Genomic DNA, 25,265 nt, shown 5'->3' on the forward strand with positions numbered 1-25,265 from the left:
GTTCAAGTTGAAATCAGACTTAAACTAATGAAAAATAGACACATTTTTCTCTACATAAATGTCAAAATGTCTACGAAATTAAATAAACAGTTTTATTTCTTACTCTATCAATTTTTTTTTCTGTAAGAAATCAGAAAAAAATTATGGTCCAAATTAAGAACTCCTAAAATTTTATCTTTAAATTTTGTGGGGTTACTGGCAAGAACACAGTACTATATGTTTATTTTTATATAATTTCATTAGAATTAACTTAAAAATATGCTCATTACAAACTGACCTCTACCTTAAGAAATTCACCTAACCAACATATTAACTGGGTAATGACAAAGTATATTGAATGCTGAATACAAGTGTCAGGAATTGTGTTACTATGAAAAGAAGAAAGAGGTTATTTTTTATTGTCTCAAAAGACAAGCCAGACAAGATGGTACATGCTATCCTAGCTCAGGAAAGGATGGGGAAGTTCATGCAGGGTGATTACAAATTCCAGGTCAGCCTGGGCAACTTAATAAGACCCTGTCTCAAAAATTTAAAAAGGAGCTGGGGACATAGCTCAGTGGTTGAGTGCCCCTGGGTTCAATCCCCACTTCTGCAAATTAAAAAAAAAAAAAAAATTAATGAAATGTAACAAACAAGACATGTGCATGTATAAAAAGTAGTAATATTCTATTTAGTCTAACTTTTGGTGTGGAAATAATTTGGAAGAACTGTTAGCAACCTACAGATAGCAATTGCTTTTTCAGGTTTTTGCTAACCCACATTTCTGTCTGGCCACTACAGTGACAATATAAACTGCTTTAATAGAAAGACTACTTCAAGGAGAGGACATAAAGTTTCTTAAAAAAAGGCATATTTCTTAAAAAAGGCTGGCAAAGGACCAACATTCTTTTAATCTGTAGCAAAGGAAAGGAGAAAAAGGAACATACAGAGAAAAAAAAAAGAATTCAGTTGGAACTTAGATATACAAAGCCAGTCCTTTTTAGTATCTGGTTGGAATTGCACCTCTTAAGTCATGGCTGAACATAAGCCAAATTTACTGAACTGTTTATACATCAACTTTAAAAGTACAAAAGAAATTCTTTTAGTTAATGGAGTCATTATGTAACTGCCCTAAAATTTTAATCAACACACAAAGCATCATTTTCAAATCATCCCAACCTACTATCTTAAAATGTTATCTTTATTTCTTCATTGGTCTCTTCACCCACTACTATGACATAAATATTTAAAAAAAAAAAAACTACAACAAAAGCAAAATCTGTAAGTTGTGAAAACGCTCTATAGAAAAATATACTTTTAGAATACTCTCAGGATTCACTGCCACTGACTGACATGTTCTAGTCAAAGAATTGCCTCCCTCCTTCATTATCAAAATGTTTTCACCTACCATGTAAGCCTTCCTAATATAAGATCTGAAAGCTTACCTAGGACTGCTTCTTGGCATTCTGGTGTGCTCTGCATTCCTAACACTAGGTGGCAGACTGAACAGAGAAACCACAAAAGCTGGCAGGAAAAGAGTTGGATTCAGGCTCATCTATGAAAACTTCCCTAATGTTGAGATTGTTTAGGATTCAATTCTACTGCTCTGAAATGGTGATTTCCAAACCCAGACACCCTCATTTCACCCCAGATTCCAAATAAGGATCTCATAGATGAGGAAAAATTATACTTTTTAAGCACTCCCTCAAAGATTTATGGTTTCTATGTTGATTTTTATCAGAAAATATGACAATAAAAACTTCATAGAATAAAAACTCATCACTTAATAAAAAATTAAAGTATTTATTTAAATGGATTAGAAAAACAAAATAAAAGCATTACAGTGTTCTAACAAAAAAAATAAAGTGGCTTTCTCTTCTTTGAAGATTTGAAGTTTCGGAATTAATAATCACACCTACAGGAAAGAAAACATAGTAAGTATCAAGTAATTTAAAAGCAAATTTTGTATGTCAATATACAGACTATTTCTTTCTATTCTAAGAACTCACTAGTAATTCATTAGCTTAATTACCAGGATTCTCAAAAACAATCTAGAACTAGATCAGAAACACAAAACCTGCTTCCCTAAGCAAAATGAAAGATCAACTAATAATACACTATGAGCACTGTACTTACCTCCTCCAAAGGTGTAAACTAGAATATTCCAGAGAACGAAGAGCACAAAAAAAGGACTGAAAGAATTCTCCTTAATTCCAACAAGACCAGGAAAAAGGAACCAAAGCTCGAGAGGCTCTGTAAATGCAGATTAGAGTACTACAGAGAAAAAAAAATTATCTGGAGAAGAGTGTTATTAGTTGGGAATAACCAAGTGTCCAGGGTTTATTTATTTAATTTTTTGGGGAGGAACAGTTCTGGTTCATACATATTGTCCCAGTGTCACATTTACCCTTATAAGTGACATAGTTTAGACAACAAATTATATACCACTTTAGTTATAAGTGGCCTAATAAAAGTTTAGATGTAGCTAAGGAATTAATATACAACCACTATCTATTCATTTTTCTAAGAGATCTATATTCTGGTTTATCTCCAGCTTCCCTAAAACACAAACATGCCTCTGTTCTATCCACTTTGTCATCTCATGAACATCATTTAACCTTAACTGCTGGTCCTATTTTTTCACATTTGGAAAATCATCTAATCTCTAATGTCAAAGAAAACTTCTATAGAAATAATGTACACATTTCTTCTCAGAAAATCAAATAAGGCCTTCTGGGAAGTCTGAGACGTTAGAATGTTTCACATCTATGCTCAAAAATACCTCACACTTAAAAAACATGAAAATGGTCCCAACTAACCAAATCATCCCATTTTTGTTTTAATCAATAAGACAATTCATTACTTTGTTAAAATAAATTCTCAAGAAATGTTTGTCTCCTTGTATCCTCCACAATGAGGATACAAGTGCCTTGTACATGTGTTCATATGATGCTATAAATATTTGTGAATTCCATGGCTGAAACAAAAGTCCAATTTTTCACTCATAAGACCGGAGTGGGGGTGGGGGAGTAACAACAGGCAAAAACTCTTCCCTGCAGACAAGGTAATATTATTCTCCAACAGCCAAGCCCAGTGTCTATAAGTCATGTCCTCTCTTAACAATTTAAATTCTGCCTAGTCAGAGGGAATAATGGATTGTAGTTAGCTTCTCTGCCAGTCTCCCACACCCAGAAAACACAAGCTCTATTCCATATCCCCAATGCAATTAGAACAAGGAAAATCTTTATACTCAACCTTCTTTAGAGAAATCCCAGTTATTCTAAAAATATTCATTACATAGTGTAATATGACAAATAGTATATTAAGAGTTAGAACTATACAAAACAGTGGTTGAATAAAACTCCTGTTATCACAGGGCTTACATACTAAAGGGAAGACAATCAGTGAACAAATATATGCTAGTAACTGCTAAGGATTTCTTAGCACTTGGGAGATGATGGTATGTGTTTGGGGGAGGCTGCTATTTACACATGATAATCAGAGAAGGAGTCCCAGATTTAAAAAGAGACTTTAACAAATTAAGACAACAGTGGTAGTGTCACCAGTGGCCTAGAGGCCTGTGGAACTAACCACCAAAATGAATTACAACCTTTCAAATAGCAGGGAAATGTGGTAGCACCCCCAATCATTCTATACCTCACATCTCTGCTTCACCCTTGACAAACCAAAGACAGTAAATAGGATCTTCATCTCTAATTTTGCAAAGTCTCTAGTTTTATGTAGATGGTAAGTAGAGACAGAGGAAATCTCAACTGTTTATTATACATTTTGAAATTAAAACAATGTGCTTACTTTAAATGAGTCAAAATTTACATCAGTCATTTATTACACTTTATTAAGTGCAATACCTATAGCAAATAGGCATCAAGTTCACTAAGTAACAAGCAAAAGCCCTTTCTAAAAACATCACTTTCAAATTGCTAGAAACAGTAATGATGCAGTTGGAAACAGTAAGCAGCACCTCTCTACATGGCTTTAAGTTGGGAAATAATGCTCTGTAAGTGGAAAAGATAAGCAATTCTATACTTACTGGTAAATTACTATAAAATAAAGCCAAAGTAGTTTTCCTATTAAGTTTAAACTTAAGTTTTTAAATTTCTAAAAGAAATAATCACTAGCAGACACAAAAAAAAACTACCATCCTCATAAACTTATTACCATACAACTCTTCCTATAAAATTCCATGACCCAGGGCTGGGGTTGTGGCTCAGCAGTAGAGCACTCACCTAGCATGTACGAGGCTCTGGGTTTAATCCTAGGCAACACATGATTAATTAAATAAAATAAAAGGTATTGTGTCCAACTAAAACTAAAAAAAAAAAAAAATACTAAAAAAAATTCTATGGCCCACATTCCCTTGCTTCTAGTATAAAAATTAGTCACTTCATTTCCTAATAAATGACTTTCTTAAAAGACATTATAAAATACCTTCTGAGATAAAGATCTTAAAAGCTACCAAAATTAAAATGAACATGTTACTGTTGTAAACTTAAAACTCCCATGTAAATTATACCTTGATAACAATTTAAGGAAAAGAATATATCCATTCAAATCTAAAAATCCAAGTTTTGGTCATCAAAAAGTCTTTGTTGCTATAGGGCAACAAAGTTATTCCAGACTATACACCAATAAAGAATTTGGTACATTTTATTTAAATTTAAACGTTGAAAATAAAGTGTTATTTGATTCCCCATATGTTTAAAAGCCATCAACTACCGGTTATGGTGGCACACGCCTGTAATAGCAGAGACTCAGGAGGCTGAGGAATAAGGTTTGCAAGTTAAAAGCCAGTCTGGACAACCTACCATGAGACCCTATCTCAAAATGAAAAATTTAAAAAGCATGGGGTGGGGGGCTTTGGGATGGGGATGTAGCTCACCCCTGGGTTCAATCCCTAGTACTGCAAAAATAAATAAATAAAAGTAAAGCCATCAGTCTAGTATGAGACAGCAAAAACTTAAACTCAAAATATGTCTGAAAATGAGTTACTCATCTATTAAAAGTTAGAAACAATCACAACTTATTATGCATACTGTAGTGTTAATTATGAACTTGTTTTCCCCTTTAAAATAATTTATTTATTTTAAAATAAAATAAAATTATTATCTTAATAAACAGCATTTTGAGAAACAGATCTACACTGCTAAAAAATTTAGAAACAACAACAACAAATATTTAGAAACAAATGTAACATCACTTACTATATGGTACCTAACACCTTCAGTGGGTTTTTCTTTTCTTTAGTTCTGCTACTATGTCTCCTACCACAGTAATGATGCAGAGATGCTAACAATAAAAACACCTTAAGATTAAAACTGTTGATTCTTTCATGCCAGTATCTATACATAAATAAATAATATTACATACATATTTTCAAACACCAAATTCTACCTGTGGGTATACATGTGAAGAGTCCCTTAAATTAGTGAAAGGGTGTATATTTTTCTTGGCTTGCTATGGGAAAGAAAGCAATATAAATCTTCCGTGGTCTACACAAATACCAAGAAAAATTTAACTACCTTTCTACCATCATTCTACAATACCAAGCTTTTAACCACCTCCTTTTCTGCCAGATTCCCCCCAAAATAATTCTTTTCAACTAAAATTCTTATACTATGAATATTTCAAGTTAATCCTTTCCTAAACTTGGTGAAAACTGGAGAACATTAACTAGCTTTTTCTTTTGCTGCTGTTATTAGATACCTTTCAGAATGACTGAGATTGGCAGGTGAGGAAAAGGGATTTCCATTTTTAGCCATTTCTATGAGATATTCCTTTAAATTTCATCTCTCCCTATCAGAAATTTTCTAACTCACACTTCTTGGCAGTCTATCCTAAGTGCTATTCATTTCTAATCTCTGCCTCAACAACAATAAGGATGCTAATTTCACCATTACTAATGTTCTGCTCTAGGATGTCCTTCTACTTCTATGCAAGGTCCCATTCATTTCCATGTGACAGGATGATAACAGGACCAAGAGACATATCAGAATAAGCAAAAGATCTAGAATCAAATTCCATATTCACTACTAACCATTATAGCATTATGACTTGAGTAATGTTAGTCACTGAGTTTCAAACTCCACATATTAAAAATGGAACACTAATACTTAATTTGAACAATATCCTTTTTATTTTTTTGATACCAGGGATTGAATTCAGGAACACTCAAATCACTGAACCACATCCCCATCCCTTTTTGTATTGTATTTAAAGATAGGGTCTCAATGAGTTGCTTAGTGCTTCACTTTTGCTGGGGCTGGCTTTCAACTGCCATCCTCCTGCCTCAGCCTCCTGAGCTGCTGGGATTACAGGCATGTGCCACCACACCCAGCCTGAACAACATCTTTGACTAAAATATCTTTAGGTACTTTATAAGCTTTAAAGCACCTTTACTAATATAAGATACTGTTGTTTTAATTTAGCATCTTATTTTATTGATGTTTTCCCTCATTTTGGTAGACTATTCCTCCCCATGATTTTCCCCATATGATATTATAAAACCACATCACACTCAATGACTCCTGGAAAACCTCTAAAGTCCAACTTCTTCTTCAACTGTTATGGTTCAGATGAGGTGTCCCTCCAAAAGTTCACATGTGAGATGATGCAAAAAGGTTCAGAGGAGGTTGTGAGAGTCTTGACACAATCAGTAGATAAAAAGCCCAGATCATGCTGGCATCCTGACCCTGATAGGGATTAACTGGTAACTGAAGTGGTAGGGTTTGGCTGGCAAAAGTGGGAATTGGGCATGGCTTTGGGGTATACATTTGATTCTGGACAAGTGAAGTATCTCTCTGCTTCCTGATAATGTGAGCTACTTCCCTCTGCCACTCTCTTCTGCAATGATCTTCTGCCTCACCAAAATCCCCTAGGAAAGCAGCCAGCCTTCTATGGACTAAGACCTCTGAAACCATGAGCCCTCAAATAAACTTCCTCTTCTACAATTGTTCTGATCAGGTCCTTTATTCTCAGCAGCTTCAACTGAGAAGTGTTACAGTAGGTACCTGGCACTCAAAACTAGCAAAATAGACTAGGGGCACTGGCATATGCGTATAACCCAGCTATTCAGGAGGTTAACTTTGTAGAAGGATCCCAAACTCAAGGCCAGCCAGGGCAACAGAGCAAAACCTGGTCTCAAAAACAATAAAAAGATCTTGAGGGGGGCTGGGGATGTGGCTCAAGCAGTAACGCGCTCATCTGGCATGCGCGGGGCGCTAGGTTTGATCCTCAGCACCACATAAAAATAAAAAAATAAAGATGTTGTGTCCACCGAAAACTGAAAAATAAATATTAAACAAATTCTCTCTCTCTCTTAAAAAAAAAAAAAATGGTCTTGAGGATACAGCTCAGTGGCAGAGCACCCCTTGGGTTCAATCCCCAGTACTACAAAGAAGAAAAAAAAGATTGAAGGAAAATTGAAAGTAGCAAAATATTAACACAAACTAGTGGCTGTGCTGAAACGATAGGTTCTTCAAGCAGTAATCTTTCCATTAAATGAATGGGTGAAGATACCCATTCATCATATTTATTCCTTCTCTTCCCCATTTCAAATGGTGTGAGTGTAGTCATCACCTTCTCTAATTATCCTAAAATCACACATTCTCTGTGTTTAGCTGACAGCAAAACTAACTCCTAATACAGACAGTAACCACTTCTTATTTGCCTCACTTTATCATATTCATTGGCGGCATCATTTTTATTCTGGCTATAGTGAACTGAAGTTGACAAATTATAAGGAAAGCAGCACACAATTCAACCCAAGTTGAAAAGGAACTTGTTTCAAAAGTTTTGGACATTGTCCATCTCCAGATAACTTAGAAATTACAAGCCTTCATCTATATGCAAGTTTAAGGAAGCCAAGAGTGTCACAGAAGAAAATACCTCAACTCACTAGATATTAGCTGAACAGGCCTTATGTGATTTAGTTACATAAGAAGAACATACAAAGGAGTTTTCCAGTCATCTTTTTTGCCCCAGAGATACAATCATTCCCAATATTTCGCAAGAGCAGAAAGAGTAACTATGTTAAATGGAGCCTCAAAAGCTACAACACATTCTTGGTTGGTCACAAGTTAGGAAAACATAACTGATAAAGAAAGTCAAGGAAAAGGTTATTCTAGGTTAAATCTCTAAGCCAAGGATAGAACATGGCCTAAGCGTTTTTCCTTAAAGTTTCTAATCTCCTGCAGGGCTGGAGATGTGGCTCAAGCGGTAGCAAGCTCACCTGGCATGCGTGTGGCCCGGGTTCGATCCTCAGCACCACATACAAAAACAAAGATGTTGTGTCCGCGGAAAAAAACTAAAAAATAATAAATATTAAGTCTCTCTCTCTCAAAAAAAAAAAAAGTTTCTAATCTCCTGATAGGAAGAAATGATTCTCTCCCTGTACAGTACCTTCAGGAGGTCAGTCAAGGAGTATCTCAGCCTCCTGAGCTATTCTATAAATAGCTTTTTCTAACTTAGCTGCCAACTCCATAACTAATTTTTTAAAAACAGTACTTACCTTTTATTGCCACTCAGCTGTGATATGCAATGTTTCTGGGATAGGCTACAGAAAACTACCCAAAAATAATGCCCTGGGCTTTACTACAGCCAAAACAATACTGTGCAGAATTAGAAGAACAAAAATGAGGGACTACACAAAATCTAAACTTTGTATTGAATTAATACCCAACACAAATTCCAAAAACAGTAACTAACAGACAAATACATAATTCTGTGAAGAAAAGTTACAAAAGTTAATGTTGAAAAAAGAAAAAGAAACAAAGAAATTCTGTCTGCTAAATTTGAACCTCTCAATCATTAAGCAACTAACTTTACTTCTAAAAGGAAAATGTCACAAATGAGGATAAGGATAATGTTGGTATATCTTCCAATTCTGAAAACAAAAGGCAAACTTACATGTAAAGAACAAACCAAGGGCTGGGGCTGTAGCTCAGTGGCAGAGCGCTTGTCTAGCACATATGAGGCACTGGGTTTGATCCTCAGCACCACACACACACACAAAAATAAACAAATAAAATAAAGACATGCTATCCATCTACAAGTACAAAAAAAAATTTAAAAAAACAAAAAAGAACAAACCAAGAAGGAACTGGGGCAATAAGGTTGACCAAATTGTTATGTGCATATGCAAATATGGCATAATGAATTCCACTATTATATATAATTATAATGCACCAAAAAAATTATTAAGAAAGGAAACCAAAGCATTCCTTCAGTTCCTTACCAAAAGATCAAAAGCATCTCTCCTATAACTTATTTCCTCTTGTATACAGTTTTAAAAAACAATTCAACATAGGTTCACACTTTTAAAAAGGCCAGAGAGAAAGATAACTTACACTTTGACAAATCAACTAAAATTAGCTGTGCATATACTTCAAAGTAAAAGCAAACTTTTTCTTCTCCTCCTAGTGGTTATTATAGGTACACAAAAGGTTATAGTCCAAAAATATACAAGCAATTATAGCAAGAAAAAAAACTGAAGCCATGATTATATGATTCCAGTTATTAATAAGGATATACATAGAATTCCCAAGTCCATAATACATACACATAGAGTTCATACAGTTCAAGAAACATAGTTCTCCCAAAAAGCAAACTAAATTAAGGATCCATGAAACACATTATTATTAATAATGCTTATATTCCTATGGTTCTAGGAAATAAAAATAAGAGATAAAAATAAGACTGGAATAATAGTCCATAAATTCATGATTTAACCAAATCATTCAAAGATGATTTGTTACTGTGGCAGAGCATATGGTGATGGATTAGTGATACTTCTTATATATCTTTCATTTTGACAACAAATCAGGACAATTTGCCACTGTACAGCACAATTTGGCAATAGTTAAAGCAAGCACTAGTACCATCCTTTTTGAGTTATCAAATTCATAACGCTGGTATGAACACTCTGAACTGATCGAATGAACCAAGTTGTTAAAGACCAATATACTTGAATACTTTTAAAAATGAAACAACAAAAAGCTGTTCATGAAATAGTTTACTAGCCCAGTATTCTGAGCCCATTATTTCCACCAAAGATTTATTAAATAATTACTAAGACACTTTTATGCAACAGGCATGATATTCTGAATACCAGTGATACCAAAATGAATAAAATGGAGTCTAGTTTTTAGAAAAGATAAACATGCACAGGCTGCTTTGTGGGGTGAAAAGGAAAATACCCTGCAGAGGGACGGGGAAGCAATCCGATTACAAGCTTGAAGGAGAAAAATCTCATCCTAGGCTTCAAGATCAGCAAAACTCCTTGCCTTTCCTATTTTCACATTGTCAGCAGAAAATAAAGATATAGTGTAATTCTCAAAAATGGACTCTAAGTATGGTCCAACTTTACCTACAGTAGCCAAAAGCTACCAGACAATAACTTATATCTAAAGTATGACTAAAATGTATACTCCCTCCACAATCTGATCCCAGACAATCATTTCAGCTGTATTTCTCATTATACTCTGCTTAGTTCTCTCACTGGCCCAAAGAGCCCCATTTGCAGATTCATTTGTTTCCCAAACACAACTCCAGCCTTCCCCACCTACAAAAGTCTGTGCACACTTTTTCCTCCATATGTCTATTGCTCCTCACTGCTTATCATTTAAAGTTCAGTTCTGTTCCTTAGCAGCTCGGGAGACTAGAACAGGAGGATCATGAGTTCAAGGCCAGCTTCAGCAAAAGCGAGGCACTAAGCAACTGAGTGAGACCCTGTCTCTAAATAAAATACAAAATAGGGCTGGGGATGTGGCTCAGTGGCTGAGTGACCCTGAGTTCAATCCCCGGTACCCCCCCAAAAAAAGGTATTATGTCTTCCTCTGATCCTCCCCCCACCCCTGCTTGATACTGGGAATTGATCCCTGGACCTTGTAAATACTAGACAAGCACTTTACCACTAAGCTACAACACCCAGGCCTTTTTAAATTTTATTTTGAGACAAGGCATCACTAAACTGCCAAGCCTGGCACTAGGACTTGTGATCCTTTTGCCTCAGAGTAAAGAGTTGCTGGGATTATAAGTATGCAACTATACCCAACTCATACACCTTTTAATGTAGAGATCAAGCGTCATTCATTTTTGTATTCTTTTCTAGACCCTGATCACTTTCCTTCAGCATCTCACTTATTGTTTCTAATCAGGATTTGTACAGGTCCTGCTCAACATTAAACAGAATTCAATCTCTGAATGTTTGGCCTTCATTCTTACTCATACACCAAGCAAAAGATTTTAAATATTTCCTATGAAATTTTATGAAAATACCATGAAATATAAAAAGAATTCTCACTTTTTCTACTTAGCCCAAGAAAAAGCTAAAGTCTCACAAAATGATAATCTTAAGAGTCTTAGTAGGTCTTTAAAAAACAGCATGGAGGCCAGGCACAGCAGCGCATGCCTGTAATCCCAGCAACTCAGGAGGCTGAGGCAGGAGGACTGTGAGTTCAAAGCCAGCCTCAGCAAAAACAGGTGGGAGCTACTCAGTGAGACCGTCTCTAACTAAAATACAAAATAGGACTTGGGATGTGACTCAGTGGTTGAGTGCCCCTTAGTTGAATCCTTGGTACCCCTCCCCAAAAAACAAACAAACAAACAAAAAACCAACCAGCAATGGAGACCAGGAGGGAAAGGGCACAGATAAAGTAGTTAGTAGGAAGAAGAAGACCATCCTCCACTCATTACAACTTACTGAAGGCATATACTTCACTTCTTACTGTCTTTATTTACAGCTTTTTTTACAGTGTCCTATATAAAAACACACAAGCCCTTAGCAAATAAAGCCTTATAACATCCTGCTATAAGATGTGGACTACTGCAGATAACAAAAAAGAAACCTAAAACCAAGGACTATCCAAAATCCATTTCTGGGGGGCTGGGGATGTGGCTCAAGCGGTAGCGCACTCGCCTGGCATGCGTGTGGCACGGGTTCGATCCTCAGCACCACATACAAACAAAGATGTTGTGTCCGCTGAAAACTAGAAAATAAATATTAAAAAAAAAAAATCCATTTCTGACAATCACACATAACAATAATAGTATTAAATAAAAGTAATAAAATAATAGTACCAAAAAACAGAATAGGAGAAGAAGGAACTGCCAATATTTAACAAGCTATGTTTGAAATCAAACATACCAACAAAGAGGGGAGGAGTGAGGAGAGTGGAGCGGGTATGGGGATGGGAAGGAAAAGTGGAATGTAAAGGACATTATTACCCTATATACATGTAAGATTACACTATTGGTGTGACTCTGCACCATGTTCAGCCAGAGGAAGGAGAAGTTGTGCTCCATCTGTGTTCAATGTGTCCAAATGCATTCTACTGTCTTGTATAACTAATAGAACAAATTAAAAAATAAAAATGATTTTTAAAATAAATAAAATAAAAATTTAAAAAATATATATAAATATATGTGTGTGCACACACATACCAACAATAGGTATATCCCAGGATAAATTTTTAGTGTGTTAAACTGACCTGATTTTATATAACCTAACTCTGAAAAGTTGATTCCAACTCCATCATTCCTCACATTTTCAATCAATATGGAATAAAATGTACTCTTGGTTATGGGGGGGAAAAAAACATTTAAACAAGCCACTATTATAGCAGAGACTATTACTCATGCAGCAATTTTCTACTTTCTTTAAATGATCCCAAACTACTATTTCATAACACACAGAAACCCAATAAGAAATTCATTCTCCTTGATTCTTTCATATACATGCTATATGCTGTATTTAGCATAATGAAAAAGACATACAGGAGCCATATCTATAAACAATTATAATTATAAGCACTATGAAGAATTCCAATATATAAAAAGTGTCATTATGGCAAAATACAAAATCCTATAGAACCATGGGATAACACTTTTCCGTGTGGACAAAAGCATACTTATTCAATTATTATGCTATCTCTTCAATCACTTGAAAAACTACATACGTTGAGAACCTAAAAAACACACAGTGAATCAGGCTAAGTGTTCCATCCAGCTGAGAGGATATTCAACCTAAAAAAAAAAAATCCCATTTATCCACAACAAACTATGCCCAGTACTGGGGATTAACATCAAGAAAATACTTTTCTCCTCCACAATTTTCTATATCTACATTGCAAAAGAAGATAGTAATTTAGATTCCATGTTAACTTAAAAAAAAAAAAAGGGGGGGGGGGGAACACAAATATTTTTAGTTTCCTTTTACATAGCCTTGTTTCCTGCTATGGTCTAAATGACCCCTTCAAAACTTACGTTGAAATTTAACTGCCACTGCAACAGTATTAGGATGTGGAACTCTAAGAAGATGGTCCTGAGGACTCCACCCAAAGCATTAATGCCATTAATGGAGAAATGAGCGATCTATAAAAATGACCCCTTTCAAGTGCTCTCTTGCTATATGATATCCTCCTTCATGTTATGACACAATAAGAAGGCCTTCACCAAATGGTGAAGCATTGTTATTGGACTTCCCAGCCTCCACAACTGAAGTTTATTGTCTTTATAAACTGGTCAGTCTGATCCCAGTACAGTGGCACATGCCTTTAATCCCAGCAATTCGGGAAACTGAGGCAGTAGAATCCCAAGTTTGAGGTCAGTCTGGGCAACTTAGAGAGACCCTGTCCCAAAATAGAAAATTTTTAAAAGGCTGAGAATTAGCTGAATGGCAAAGTATTCCTGGGTTCAATCCCCAGTATCACAAATAAATATATATCAAAATTTTCAAAAAGGACTGGGGAATGTGACTCAGTGGTTAAGCACCCCTAAATTCAATCCCTTGTACAAAAAAATAAAAGTGGAAAGACAATAGTCACAGAATGGAAAAAATGTAGCAAATTTTATAAGAATCTAGTATCCAAAATATGTAAAATATAGTATTTTCCTAGAATCCCAAATAAATAAAGAACCAAATTTAAGCAAAAGGAATGAATAGACATTTTTCCAAATAAGATATACAAGTGCTCAATAAACACATAAAGAGATACTAAATATCATTAATCATTCCCTAGTGCCAGACTAGGGATATAGCTCAGCCTAACATACATGAGGCCTTGAGTTCAATGGCAGTACTATGAAAAATAAATAAGTAAATAAAATAAAAATAAATAAAACATTAGGGAACTAAAACAAAACCACAATAAGATACCACTTCATACCTTCTATGATGACTACTTAAAAAGTAAAAAACAAAAATCTAGTGTTAATAAGAATATGGAAAAACTGAACCCTTCATTCATTGCCAAATAGTGCAGCTACTATGGAAGTCTGGTAGTCTGTCAAAAAGTCAAACATATGATCTAGCAATGTTAATCTTAGATATAAACCCAAAAGAATTGAACGTGTTCACACAAAAACTTGTAAACAAATGTTCACAGCCATATTTTCCTTTTTTGGTGCCGGAGATTGAACTCAGGGGCACTCAACCACTGAGCCACACCTCTAGCCCTGTTTTGTATTTTATTTAGAGACAGGGTCTCAGAGTTGCTTAGCACCTCACTTTTGCAGAGTCTGGCTTTCAATTTATGATCCTCTTGCCTCAGCCTCCCAAGCTGCTGGGATTGCTGGTGTCACTGCACCTGGCCACAGCCATATTATTCTTGATAGCAAAAAGAGTAAACAACCCAAATGTTCACCAAGTGATGAACGTATAAACAAATGTGATATATCCATACAAGGGAATGCTATTCAACTATAAAAAGGAATAAAGTACTATTACATGTTATAAGAATGAACCTTAAGGGCTGGGATTGTGGTTCAGCAGTAGAGCAATAGCCTACCATGTGTAAGGCACTGGGTTTGATGCTCAGCCCGACATAAAGTAAAATAAAGACATTGTGTCCACCTATAACTTTATATAAGTATATAGAGAGAGAGAATGAACCTTGAAAACATCAGCATGCTACGAAGTCAGATACAAGATCATACATTATCCATTTATATGAAATGTCCAGTAAAGAAAAATTCATACACAGAAAGCAGATTAATTGTGGTAAGGGGTAGAGAGGTAACTGAGAATAATTGTTAATAGATACAGAATTTCTTCTTTAAGGAATGGAAAATGTTCTAGAATTAGATAATGGCCATGGTTACAAATAATGTTATGACTATATTAAATACTACTGAACAATATACTTTGAAACAGTTTTCACATTGTTTATTATGTCTCAATTTTAAAATTATTAAAAAACCACACACAATTCTCTGTCATAATTATCTCTGAATTAGTTAACTGCTAATATTTCAAGTTATTCCATTTAATGCATGAATCCCATTTCTGCAAACACTTTTTTAAGAGACGATCAAAAAGGTCTTGCAGCCAGACATGGTAGTGTGTGCCTAAAACATCAGCTACTTGGGAAGCTGAGGTCAACATGGACAATCTAGCAAGACCCTGTCTCCTAAAATATATATTAAAAAAAGGGTGGAGATGTAGCTCAGTGCTTGCTTAGCATGTGTGAGGCCCTGGGTTCAATACACAGTACCACAAATTAGGAGGACTAAGGGTGGGGGCAGGGAGGGTTTGCCAATCCTCTCCAGGAAAATACCATCCATTATTGATTGTTCACTGTATACTTAAATTTCATTAATCTTTTTGCATATTAGATGTATTTAAAACGATACATTTGTTCTTCTAAAGCACCCACAAGATAGCTAATTATTTTATTAGCACATTCAAGATGAAACACAAATACCCCTTGTTCTCAGAGTTTATAGTCACAAGAGACCTATAATTAGCAGAAACAAGGACATTAAAATATAGAACATTCTGAAGTCACCTGTACAGTATATCTGCAATCTTTATGGAGTGAAGTGGTTTGGAGAGAATGCCTAGCTTCCTCAGTCACTACTTGGAATAACTGCCCTAGAGTAAAATTTGGGCTCCTAGGATTCTTTTAAGTAATAAACTAATGCTGTAAATACCAGCACATTCCTGAAATCACTGCTGGAATTCCAAGTGTTCAAAAGAAAACTTTAAACAATTTCCATTAGCCCCTGGGGTATCAACTTCTAGTCTAGATTTAGTGACCTTACTTTTACTATCATTACTACTAGCATACCAATCCTTACTTCACACTTATATAAGGGTTACTTCTAAATCAGTCATTTCTTTTCTTTCACATTTTTACATTATCTGCTAAGTGTACTTCATCTTTGCTTAATCAAAAATGAACCTGCCACAGTCACACTCAAGGAGGCACCCTTCACACAAGAGGCCAATATGACTGGCACTACCTTGGAGTGGTACAAGGAAAGAGCTCTGACAAACACTGCAGATCTATTTCTGGTCCTCTGCTTAATTCTTAAAATTACATTCTACTTTCAAGAACATGCCCTCAAAATATGCACTTTAATATATAGTTCAAATTGAGCAGCTATAACAAAAACCTTTGCTCTAACAATGTTTTAGAAAACACTACCCAGTATCTAAACAAAACTAAACCTCTTAAGGTCTCAAGTTCTAGGAAACACACAGATCATTGTTATAATGTGTTACCAAAACATTACCAGCCAAATACAATTCATTACAACTAAGATAATTACCATAAAGAATATTCATAAATGTCTGCTGGAATAGATCTTATTCTATTGCCATAAGTTGTTCATGGCATAGTCTGAGATATGCAAGCAGACTAAGCACCCAGAGGGTTGCTGACTAGGTATACTTTGGGAAATACAGAAAAGTACAGGGGGAAAAAGTTCCTATTGTACAAATAAAATACACATAAACCATACACACACACACACACACACACACACACACACACGGTTTACACATATAACTACTGTTTATTATCAAAATTATAAACTTTATTAATGGTGATAATGTTGGACTAACAGGACCATGAAAATTATTCAAGGAATGTTTTTCGGAAACAGGTTATCTAGTGAAAACAATGGGGGCTGCTTTCCCCAGGGCTTGCCTAGCATGCCTGAGGCCCTGGGACTCAATCCTCAGTATGGTAAAACATAAACAAAAAAAAATGAAAGCAAATAATTTAAAGAAATTTTAAAAGAGTGGAGATGAGGGTACAGCTCAATGGTAGAGAGCACTTGCCTGGTACGTGTAAAGTCCTGGGTTTGATCTCCCAGCCTCACTAAAATAAAAAGATTAAAAAAATCACAGGATGTATCTATCTTAACAAAGGAATGAGGAAAATATTTTGTGTCCAAGGAATGTTGTGTGCAAAAGCAAATAGGTTCTGGTGGCATTTGCCTGTGATCTCAGGGACCACAGAGGTGAGACAGGAAGATCACAGTTCAAGGCCAGCCCAGGAATTTAGAAGATCCTATTTAAAAATAAAAAACAAAAAAGGCTGGGGATATAGTTCAGGTAAAGTGCTCCTGGCTTCAGTTCCAGTACCAAAAGGAGAAGAAAGAAAGGCAAATAGTTTGGATGTCAAGAAACTCCTTGTGGCTTAATTGATATTAACCTGCCTGTTCTTCATGAAAAAAAGATTGCTCTGGGAGGAAAGGAGGAGTAGAGAAAAAACAAATAGATCAAGAGCTCCAAGAGTTCCAATTTAATGACAGACTTTATTAAGATCTTGAGGGGAGGGGGGTTTTTAGATATCATTGCTAGACTCTTTTTTCCCCCAGTGGTCACCTTTCTAAGTAACACTGCACATTCCTTCTAATCTGCCTAAACAGTGTGAAATAATCAAAGGACAAAGTCACAAGTCTTCCAGTGGTTGGGTTGCTATTAACTACCAAATCAAATCCAAAATTACTTGGAGGATATCTGAAATCAAGTTCCTCTCTGAGAACAGTTTTCTCCCCTATAACATATACCTTTCCCTAGAGGTATATTATTTAGGATCAGAACCTTGACACTTTTAATAGGTTAGAACCACAAAGAATTTTTAATCTGAGTTCTACTGATATTATTGTTAGAAATTAAAGCCATTTAAAAATGTAAATTTTCATTTAAAAATAATACAATCTATTATATGTTTGACAAAATTTCATGAAAAATAACTATGTTTTCCAAAGCAAAATTTTACAAGAGTGGAATTATTTTAAATTTTTGTAACACTTTAGTATCTGGCTTAATAGAAAACAGTTGGAATGATTCTTATGTGCTAATACATTCAATCTATTAGAATATCACACACATAGCCTCTGAAAACCTTCACTGTACACTAGTGAAGGAATGAAAATTGAAAAGGCAAATACTATCTTAGTAATGAACACAGTTTTTTAACCTCACAAACTTGCTGAAAGGGTTTGGGGGACTATACCTGAAGAATCACTACCAACAAAAGAGCAGAGGCAACACAATGGAGCAATGATAGTCCTTTATCTTTGAAAGTGGAACAACTGGACATTCACACACACACACACACACACACAAAAAAAAAAAATTGTATAGACACAGACTTCACACCTTTCACAAAAATTAACTCAAAGAAAATAGAGAACTAAATGTTAATAAATAAATAAATAAATAAGTAAAGCTCCTAGAAGACAACATAAGAGAAAAATCTCAATGGCCCTGGGTTTGGTGATGACTTTTTAAAGATACAACACTTGATAGCATGATCCATTAAAGAAAGAATAGCCAGGTATGGTGGTGCATGCCTGAAACTCCAGCTACTTAGGAGGCTGAGAAAGGAGGAGTGCAAATTTAAGGCCAGCCTGAGCAACTTAGTGAGACTGTCTCAGGAAAAAAAAAAAAATAGAAAGGGCTGGGAGATGTATCTTAGTGGTAGATATGCCCTGGGTTCAATTCTCAGTACCACCAAAAAAGAAAAGAAAAGCTGGATTTCACTGAAATGAAAAGTTTCTGCTCTGCAAATGATATTCATAAGAATAAAAAGGAAAGCCACAGACTGGGAGGAAAATATTTGCAAAAGATACATGTGACAAGGGACTATAACCTAAAGTTTACAAGAACTCTTAAAATTCAATAAGAAAATAATTTACCTTTCAGAAAGGGCCAAAGAACTTAATAGAAAGAAACTTCACCAAAAAAGATACACAGGCACAATGGTGCATGCCTGTAATCCCAGCAACTGCAGAGGGTAAGGCAGAAGGATCACCAGTTCAAGGCAACCTCAGCAATTTAGGGAGGTTCTAAGCAACTCAGCAACCCAGTTTCTAAATAAAATAGAAAAAAGGGCTGGGAATGTGGCGCAGTTATAAAGTACCCGAGTTAAATCCCCAGCATAAAAATTAAGAAACAAAACAACAACAACAAAAAACAGAAACCCTCAACAACTGAGAAAGACTGTTTCAAAGTAAAAAAGAAATCTGTTAAAAATGTATACACATAAAAAGATGCTCCAGATCTTTTCATTCCATCATCAAGGAAATGAGGCCAATTAAAACAACAATGAGCTACACACCTGTGAGAATGCTCAAATTCTAGAACAGTGAGAAAGTTAAATACTGGTAAGGATGTAAACTACAAAAACTCTCAATCATTACTGATGGAAATGAGAAATGACTCTGGAAGTGACTTTGGAAGACAGTTTTGGCAATTTCTTACAAAATTAAACATACTCTTTTTTTTTCCCTAAGAATTCAACGTTTATTTTATTTATTTGTTTTTATGTGGTGCTGAGGATCAAACCCAGTGCCTCACACATGCTAGGCAAGCATTCTACCACTAAGGTACAACCCCAGCACCAAATTGAACACATTCTTAATATAACATACACACAAATGTTGACAGCAGCTTAATTTATAATTGTGAAAATTTGGAAATAACCAAGCTACCCTTCAACAAGTGAATGGACAAATAAACTGTGATACATCCAGATGATGGAATATTATTCATTCCCAAAAATAAATTTTAAGCCATGAAAAGACATGAAGGAATCTTAAATGCATATTACCAAGTAAAACAAGTCAATCTGAAAAGACTATATATGTTTCCAATTACGTGGCATTCTGGAAAAGGCAAAACCATGAAGATAGTTTAAAAAAAAAAAAAAAAAAAAGCAATGGTTTCAAGGAGTCTGAGGTGGTTAAACTACTTTGTAAGACCCTAAAATGGTGGATACATGCCATAGGCTTTTCCAAAACCAAGGAATGCATCATAACACCAAGAATGAATACTAATGTACATTATGGAGTTTGGGTATAATGTCAACATAGGTACATCAATTATGACCAGCTGTACCACTTTAGTGAGGGATATTGATTATGGAGAGGATATTCGTGTGGGAATAGAGTAAATATGAGAAACAAGCAGCTCAATTTTGCTGTGAACCTAAACTGCTCTAAAACAATATTCATTTTCTGGGATAGAAAAATAATTATGTAAAAAGTCACACTGAGATGACAGTACAGACTCCAAGTGCTACACTACTTGGGTTCAAATCCCAGTTCACCTCTTCTAGCTATATGACCTTGTGGGGAAAACAGAGGCTCTCTCACAAAGCTGTTAAATGAAAATGAACTAGTTATCAAATACAAAGTGTTCTGTAAGGCATCTGGCACACATTAAACACAAATAAATATTTGTTAAAAATAAAATCAAACTAGGTATAAGCACAAAGAACATGGCCATTGCTATATTTCTATTAAAACAACTTGAGAAACCCTTAATGCTTTGAAAATCTGGCAAATCACAACTAAACATAATTGTTAATACAAAGGTTTACGTTAATCAAGATTCCTTTTAAATGAATATCACTAGCCAAATATAACTGCCCAAAATAATTCTCCATTTAAAGAACAATATACACAATGAACACAAAAAATTCTAAAAGGTCAAATCCAAAATTTTGATTCTCTAGAGAAATGCATAAAGCAGTTCAACTGGGAACATACTGAGACAGAACACAAAGTAACGGAAATGCCACTTTAGCCACCAAAAGAACAGGAAGAGCAAATATTAAGCCTTTACTCTGCAAATACCTCTTCTTGTTAGGGTTCTAACCTTGTGCCAAAAAACCTTTAAATTTATTTTTCTTACTTCTTTGATTTTGGAACTGAAGAAAATAAACAGAGGTAACTTTCTACACATTAGAATCAACTTTTGTATTAAATATTCTACCATACAATTTTATTTAAATTAAAGAAATTCTGATAAAATAAATTTAGGGGCTGGGCCTGTAGCTGGGGAGGGGGGCAGAGCACTTGCCTACCATATGTGAGACACAATGGGTTCGATCCTTAGCACCACATAAAAATAAACAAATAAAATAAAGACAAACTATCCACCTACAACTACAAAATTTTTTTTAAATAAATAAATCTGGGGTGTGGGATTGTGGCTTAGTGATAGAGATCTCATCTCACATGTGTGAGGCACTGGGTCCCATCCTCAGCACAACATAAAAATAAATAAAATAAAGATACTGTTTCCATCTACAATTTTTAAAAAATTAAATAAATAATTTAAACAAGTGTATTTTAAAGATATCAAAGGATGTGTCTCATACAAATGCTTTACAAATAATATGAAAAAAATAGCCAGGTCATTATAAAGTGTTTCACTTCTCACCCACCACTATAATTTTAAATCCAAACACAAACACACTTAAAAAAAATTATCCAAACCTGGTGCTGTGGCACATGCCTATTAATCCCACTAGTCCAGAAGCTGAGGCAGGATTGCAAATTTGGCCAATCTCCAGCAATTCAGTGAGACCCAGTCTCAAAATAAAAAGGACTGGGGATGTAGCTCAGTGGTAGTGTTTGTCTAGCATGCACAAAACCCTGAGTTCCATCGCCAGTAAGGGGGGAGGGGGGAGATTCAGATATATAAAATATACAGTAAGCATAAAATGCATAGATGTTCAAAGTCCAGTATTAAGCATATCTTAAAGTAAGCCCATTAGTGAGGCACAATCACTTTAAAGAAATGTTTTAGAATTCATTTACTAATTACAAATAGGACAAGAACAAAAATGGGTGAATGTCAGTCTTTTAGAATACAAACTTTGGTTGACCCTCTTTCTATGGGTTCTAATCCTCGAAATCAACTAACCTCAGATCAAAACATTTGCGGGGAAGGGGAACTGCACAAGTACTTAACTTGTACAGACTTTTCTTTTGTCATTATTCCTTAAATATAAAATATAATGACTATTTACAAAGCATTTACATTGTATACATATAAGTAATTACAGATGATTTAAAGTGTAGTATATAAGTAATCTAGAGATCCTTTAAAGTATAAAGGGATGTGTGCAGATTATATGCAAATATTATGTCATTTTACATAAGGGACTTAAGCATCCACAAATTTTGGCATATGATGGGGAGATACTTGTGCCTGGGAAACTGAAGTCCTTCAAATATAAGGGCTGCCATTCCTCTACCTTGATTGTGGATAGCCATAAGAGGCCTGATATTACATAGAAATCATTTATTTTTACATATGTTTCAAGTTTAACAACTCTTCACATTAGGGATATTAGTTAACTTTTATCCATTAGTGCCTATAAGCAAAGAAAAAAGATCCTTTCTTCAAGAAGTATACAATGTAGTATGAATTAAACTATAACTCACGGATCATAATAATCACTTCCTAATATGGAAAGATCCTAGAAAGGAAGTGTACAGAAACCACGGCCACATTCTATGGCTTATAGGGAAACAACAGTCCTAAGCATATTATGTTTTTGTCAAATGCTGCCATTTTAAATTGTTTCCTTTTGGTTCAAATAAGTAGGCATCAACTGTTAGAGACATTAAAAAGAACAAAGATGTGGTGCTGAAAATCTGTAATCCCAAAGACTCTTGGGAAGCCGAGGCAGGAGGATCATAAATTCAAGTCCAGCCTCAGCAACTTAGTTTGACCCTGTCATAAAATAAAAAGGGCTGGGGATTGTCACTTAGCAGTGAAGTGCCAGAGTTCAATCCCCAGACCAAAACAAACAAACAAAAAAAAATCAGGAGTACAAGAGAACTAAACTTTCATTTAAGAAAAAGTTTTTAAACTTCTAAGAAATAAGTCATTTGTGATGATATATTTCTGTATAAAGCCTAAACTTCATGATGTTTACACTAAGAATTTTCAATTTTCTCAAAGCATGTTGAAGTGTGGGAGGAGCAAGGTATTTAGTAAACCACTGGTTGGTGAGACTTTAAATTTATTTCATCAATGAGAACTAGTTTCAAGGACATTTAAATTGCATTAAAGGCCAAACAATATCACAGTGTTTTAACTCCTCACTGAAAATAAATGGATGCACTTTATGTATGTAGTTTTTTCAGTCAAACATTATCAAGTATACTCAAGTTCTAAAAATACGGGAGTTTGAAAACATAGCAAAAGAGAAAAAAGAACTAAAAATGTCAGATTTTCCTCAAAATCTAATCCAAGTTAACATTTGCAGTAGCAGCCATTACAAGAAACAAGGCCATTAACATTTATAAAACTACAAACAACTCTTCAACCATAATCAACCTATTGTCTCTCCCTTCAAGCAACTTTTCAAAAAGAATCACTTCTCCATTTGAAATAAGACACACCCTTACAAAAACTTTTAAAGGCAGTATCTATTGTTATAACTTATTTTGAATGAGGGAAAACAATTCACATAGTCAAGTACTTTCTTCTTACACACACACACACACACACACACACACACACCAGAATTAAGAGTGTTAAGGTAAAATAAGTTTTGGTGGAGCAAACTCCCGTCTTTGGAAGGGACATAAGCAGTAGAAATGTCTACTCCAAATATAAAACACTATGGCTTCACAATGCACTGTAAGGAATTTTCTATTTATACAAGTGTCATCATTTAAGTATATTCTCCATTCTCTAAACTGGCTGAGACTGAGACGTAACAAGCACTCTGCATGAGTGTCACAGAGAACCAAACTAATGATTTTTACAAAACTTTTCCACAAATCACAATGAATAATGGTTTTGTCTGTAGCAATTACTTGTTCTAACAGCACTTCATGAGCAAAGTATCTTGGAAGAATTCACATTTTGTTGAAAAAAAAAAAAAAAAAAGCTGTTTAAGTGCAATGCAAGTATTACAAGCCAAAGTCCAAATGAAAAACCAAAACAGGGCTCCTGACAGTGAATTCCTTTCAGAACATGCTCACTCTTGTTTCACATGGTAAAAGCAAAGTAACTTTCATGTATGATGAAAGTTATTCAGTCTAATGTATCCAACAGTTATTTTAAAAGGGAATTTGTGACTATTTCCTTACTCTCTCCTGAAAAGTTTCAGGTCAAAGCTCCGGTGGACTTAAGGATTGAGAGATCCAATGAGCTTTGTACCCTGAGGTAAAGGAGGTGGCTTATGGGTGGCTTCTGGGTTTAAAAAAAAAAAAAATGGGAGGAGTTAGTTCTACTAATTGAATCTAAGTGACTGAATGAAGCAATACTATGCTGTATTAGAAAAGTTCGTGGCCCAAAAGATAATCAGCATGAATTAAAAAGTATCCAAGATGAAGCTCCAAACATCTTTTTACCATTGTTTTTAACCAGATGTATATTATTTGTAGATAATTTTATTAATTCATTTTGAACAACAGTCTGCATACTTAAGCTTCTAAAGTTTCACACTTAAGCTTCTAAATTCAAACCGCCAGGGTTAACAGTTCCAGGAACTGACATCAATATCAGCAAAGCCTTTTTCCATATCCCCATTCGATATTTTTTAAAAATGTGGGGGACTGACATTCTCAGCTCACCCTCACCCGGGTCAAAAGCACAGACAATACAATGATTAAATTCCACCAGAGGCGACTAAAAATACCAACTTTCCGCAAAGCTTTCCCTAAACCAAAGTGAATCCCTTTACTTTTACTCCTCAAGAAGAAAGTAATATGGGATGAACGTCGGGTAACTGGTATGATACTGGAAAGAAAATCAGTCGAAGGAGTTGTAGTTCTGAAGCTATAGAGGCAAAGAAAGGTAACCCAAAAGGAGGAGGAAAGGTGGAAGAGAAAACCGGGAAGGGTGAAGAAAGGAAGTGGGAACCACTTCGAAGGCTGCGGAGTAACAGGGTCCAAGGAACCCGAAGTCCATGGAAACCCGAAAAAGGCTAATAGGGAAACAATGGGGAGGTGAGTCCCGAACAAGCGTGGAGACGCTCGGGCGAGGGTGATGAGGCGGCACGGGACGGGTGAGATGGAAGGGCGAAAGGCTGCAGTAGACAGGAGAAGCAAGGCGGGGAGGCAAGTTGGGGTGTACTGGGGCACGGAGGTGCGTCGAGCGGGGAGGCCAGGATCCCCTAGGATCTGGGAGGGGAGTGGCTTGCCAAGAGATTTTTGGACAGGGGACGGAGGGAACGGAGGCCGTGAAGGCAGGTGTGATGGAAGCAAAAAGAACACAGCTC

At 35.4% G+C, this 25,265-nt stretch overlaps 1 protein-coding gene across 9 annotated transcripts in view; it reads right to left on the reverse strand.

Annotated features, from left to right (window-relative positions):
* Picalm (phosphatidylinositol binding clathrin assembly protein) overlaps nucleotides 1-25,265 on the reverse strand; it is a 100,541-nt gene that overhangs the window by 74,688 nt on the left and 588 nt on the right. The gene's annotated exons all lie outside the window — the stretch shown is intronic.

Source organism: Marmota flaviventris, chromosome 9 (assembly GCF_047511675.1).
Source record: "Marmota flaviventris isolate mMarFla1 chromosome 9, mMarFla1.hap1, whole genome shotgun sequence".
Taxonomy (NCBI): Eukaryota; Metazoa; Chordata; class Mammalia; order Rodentia; family Sciuridae; genus Marmota; species Marmota flaviventris.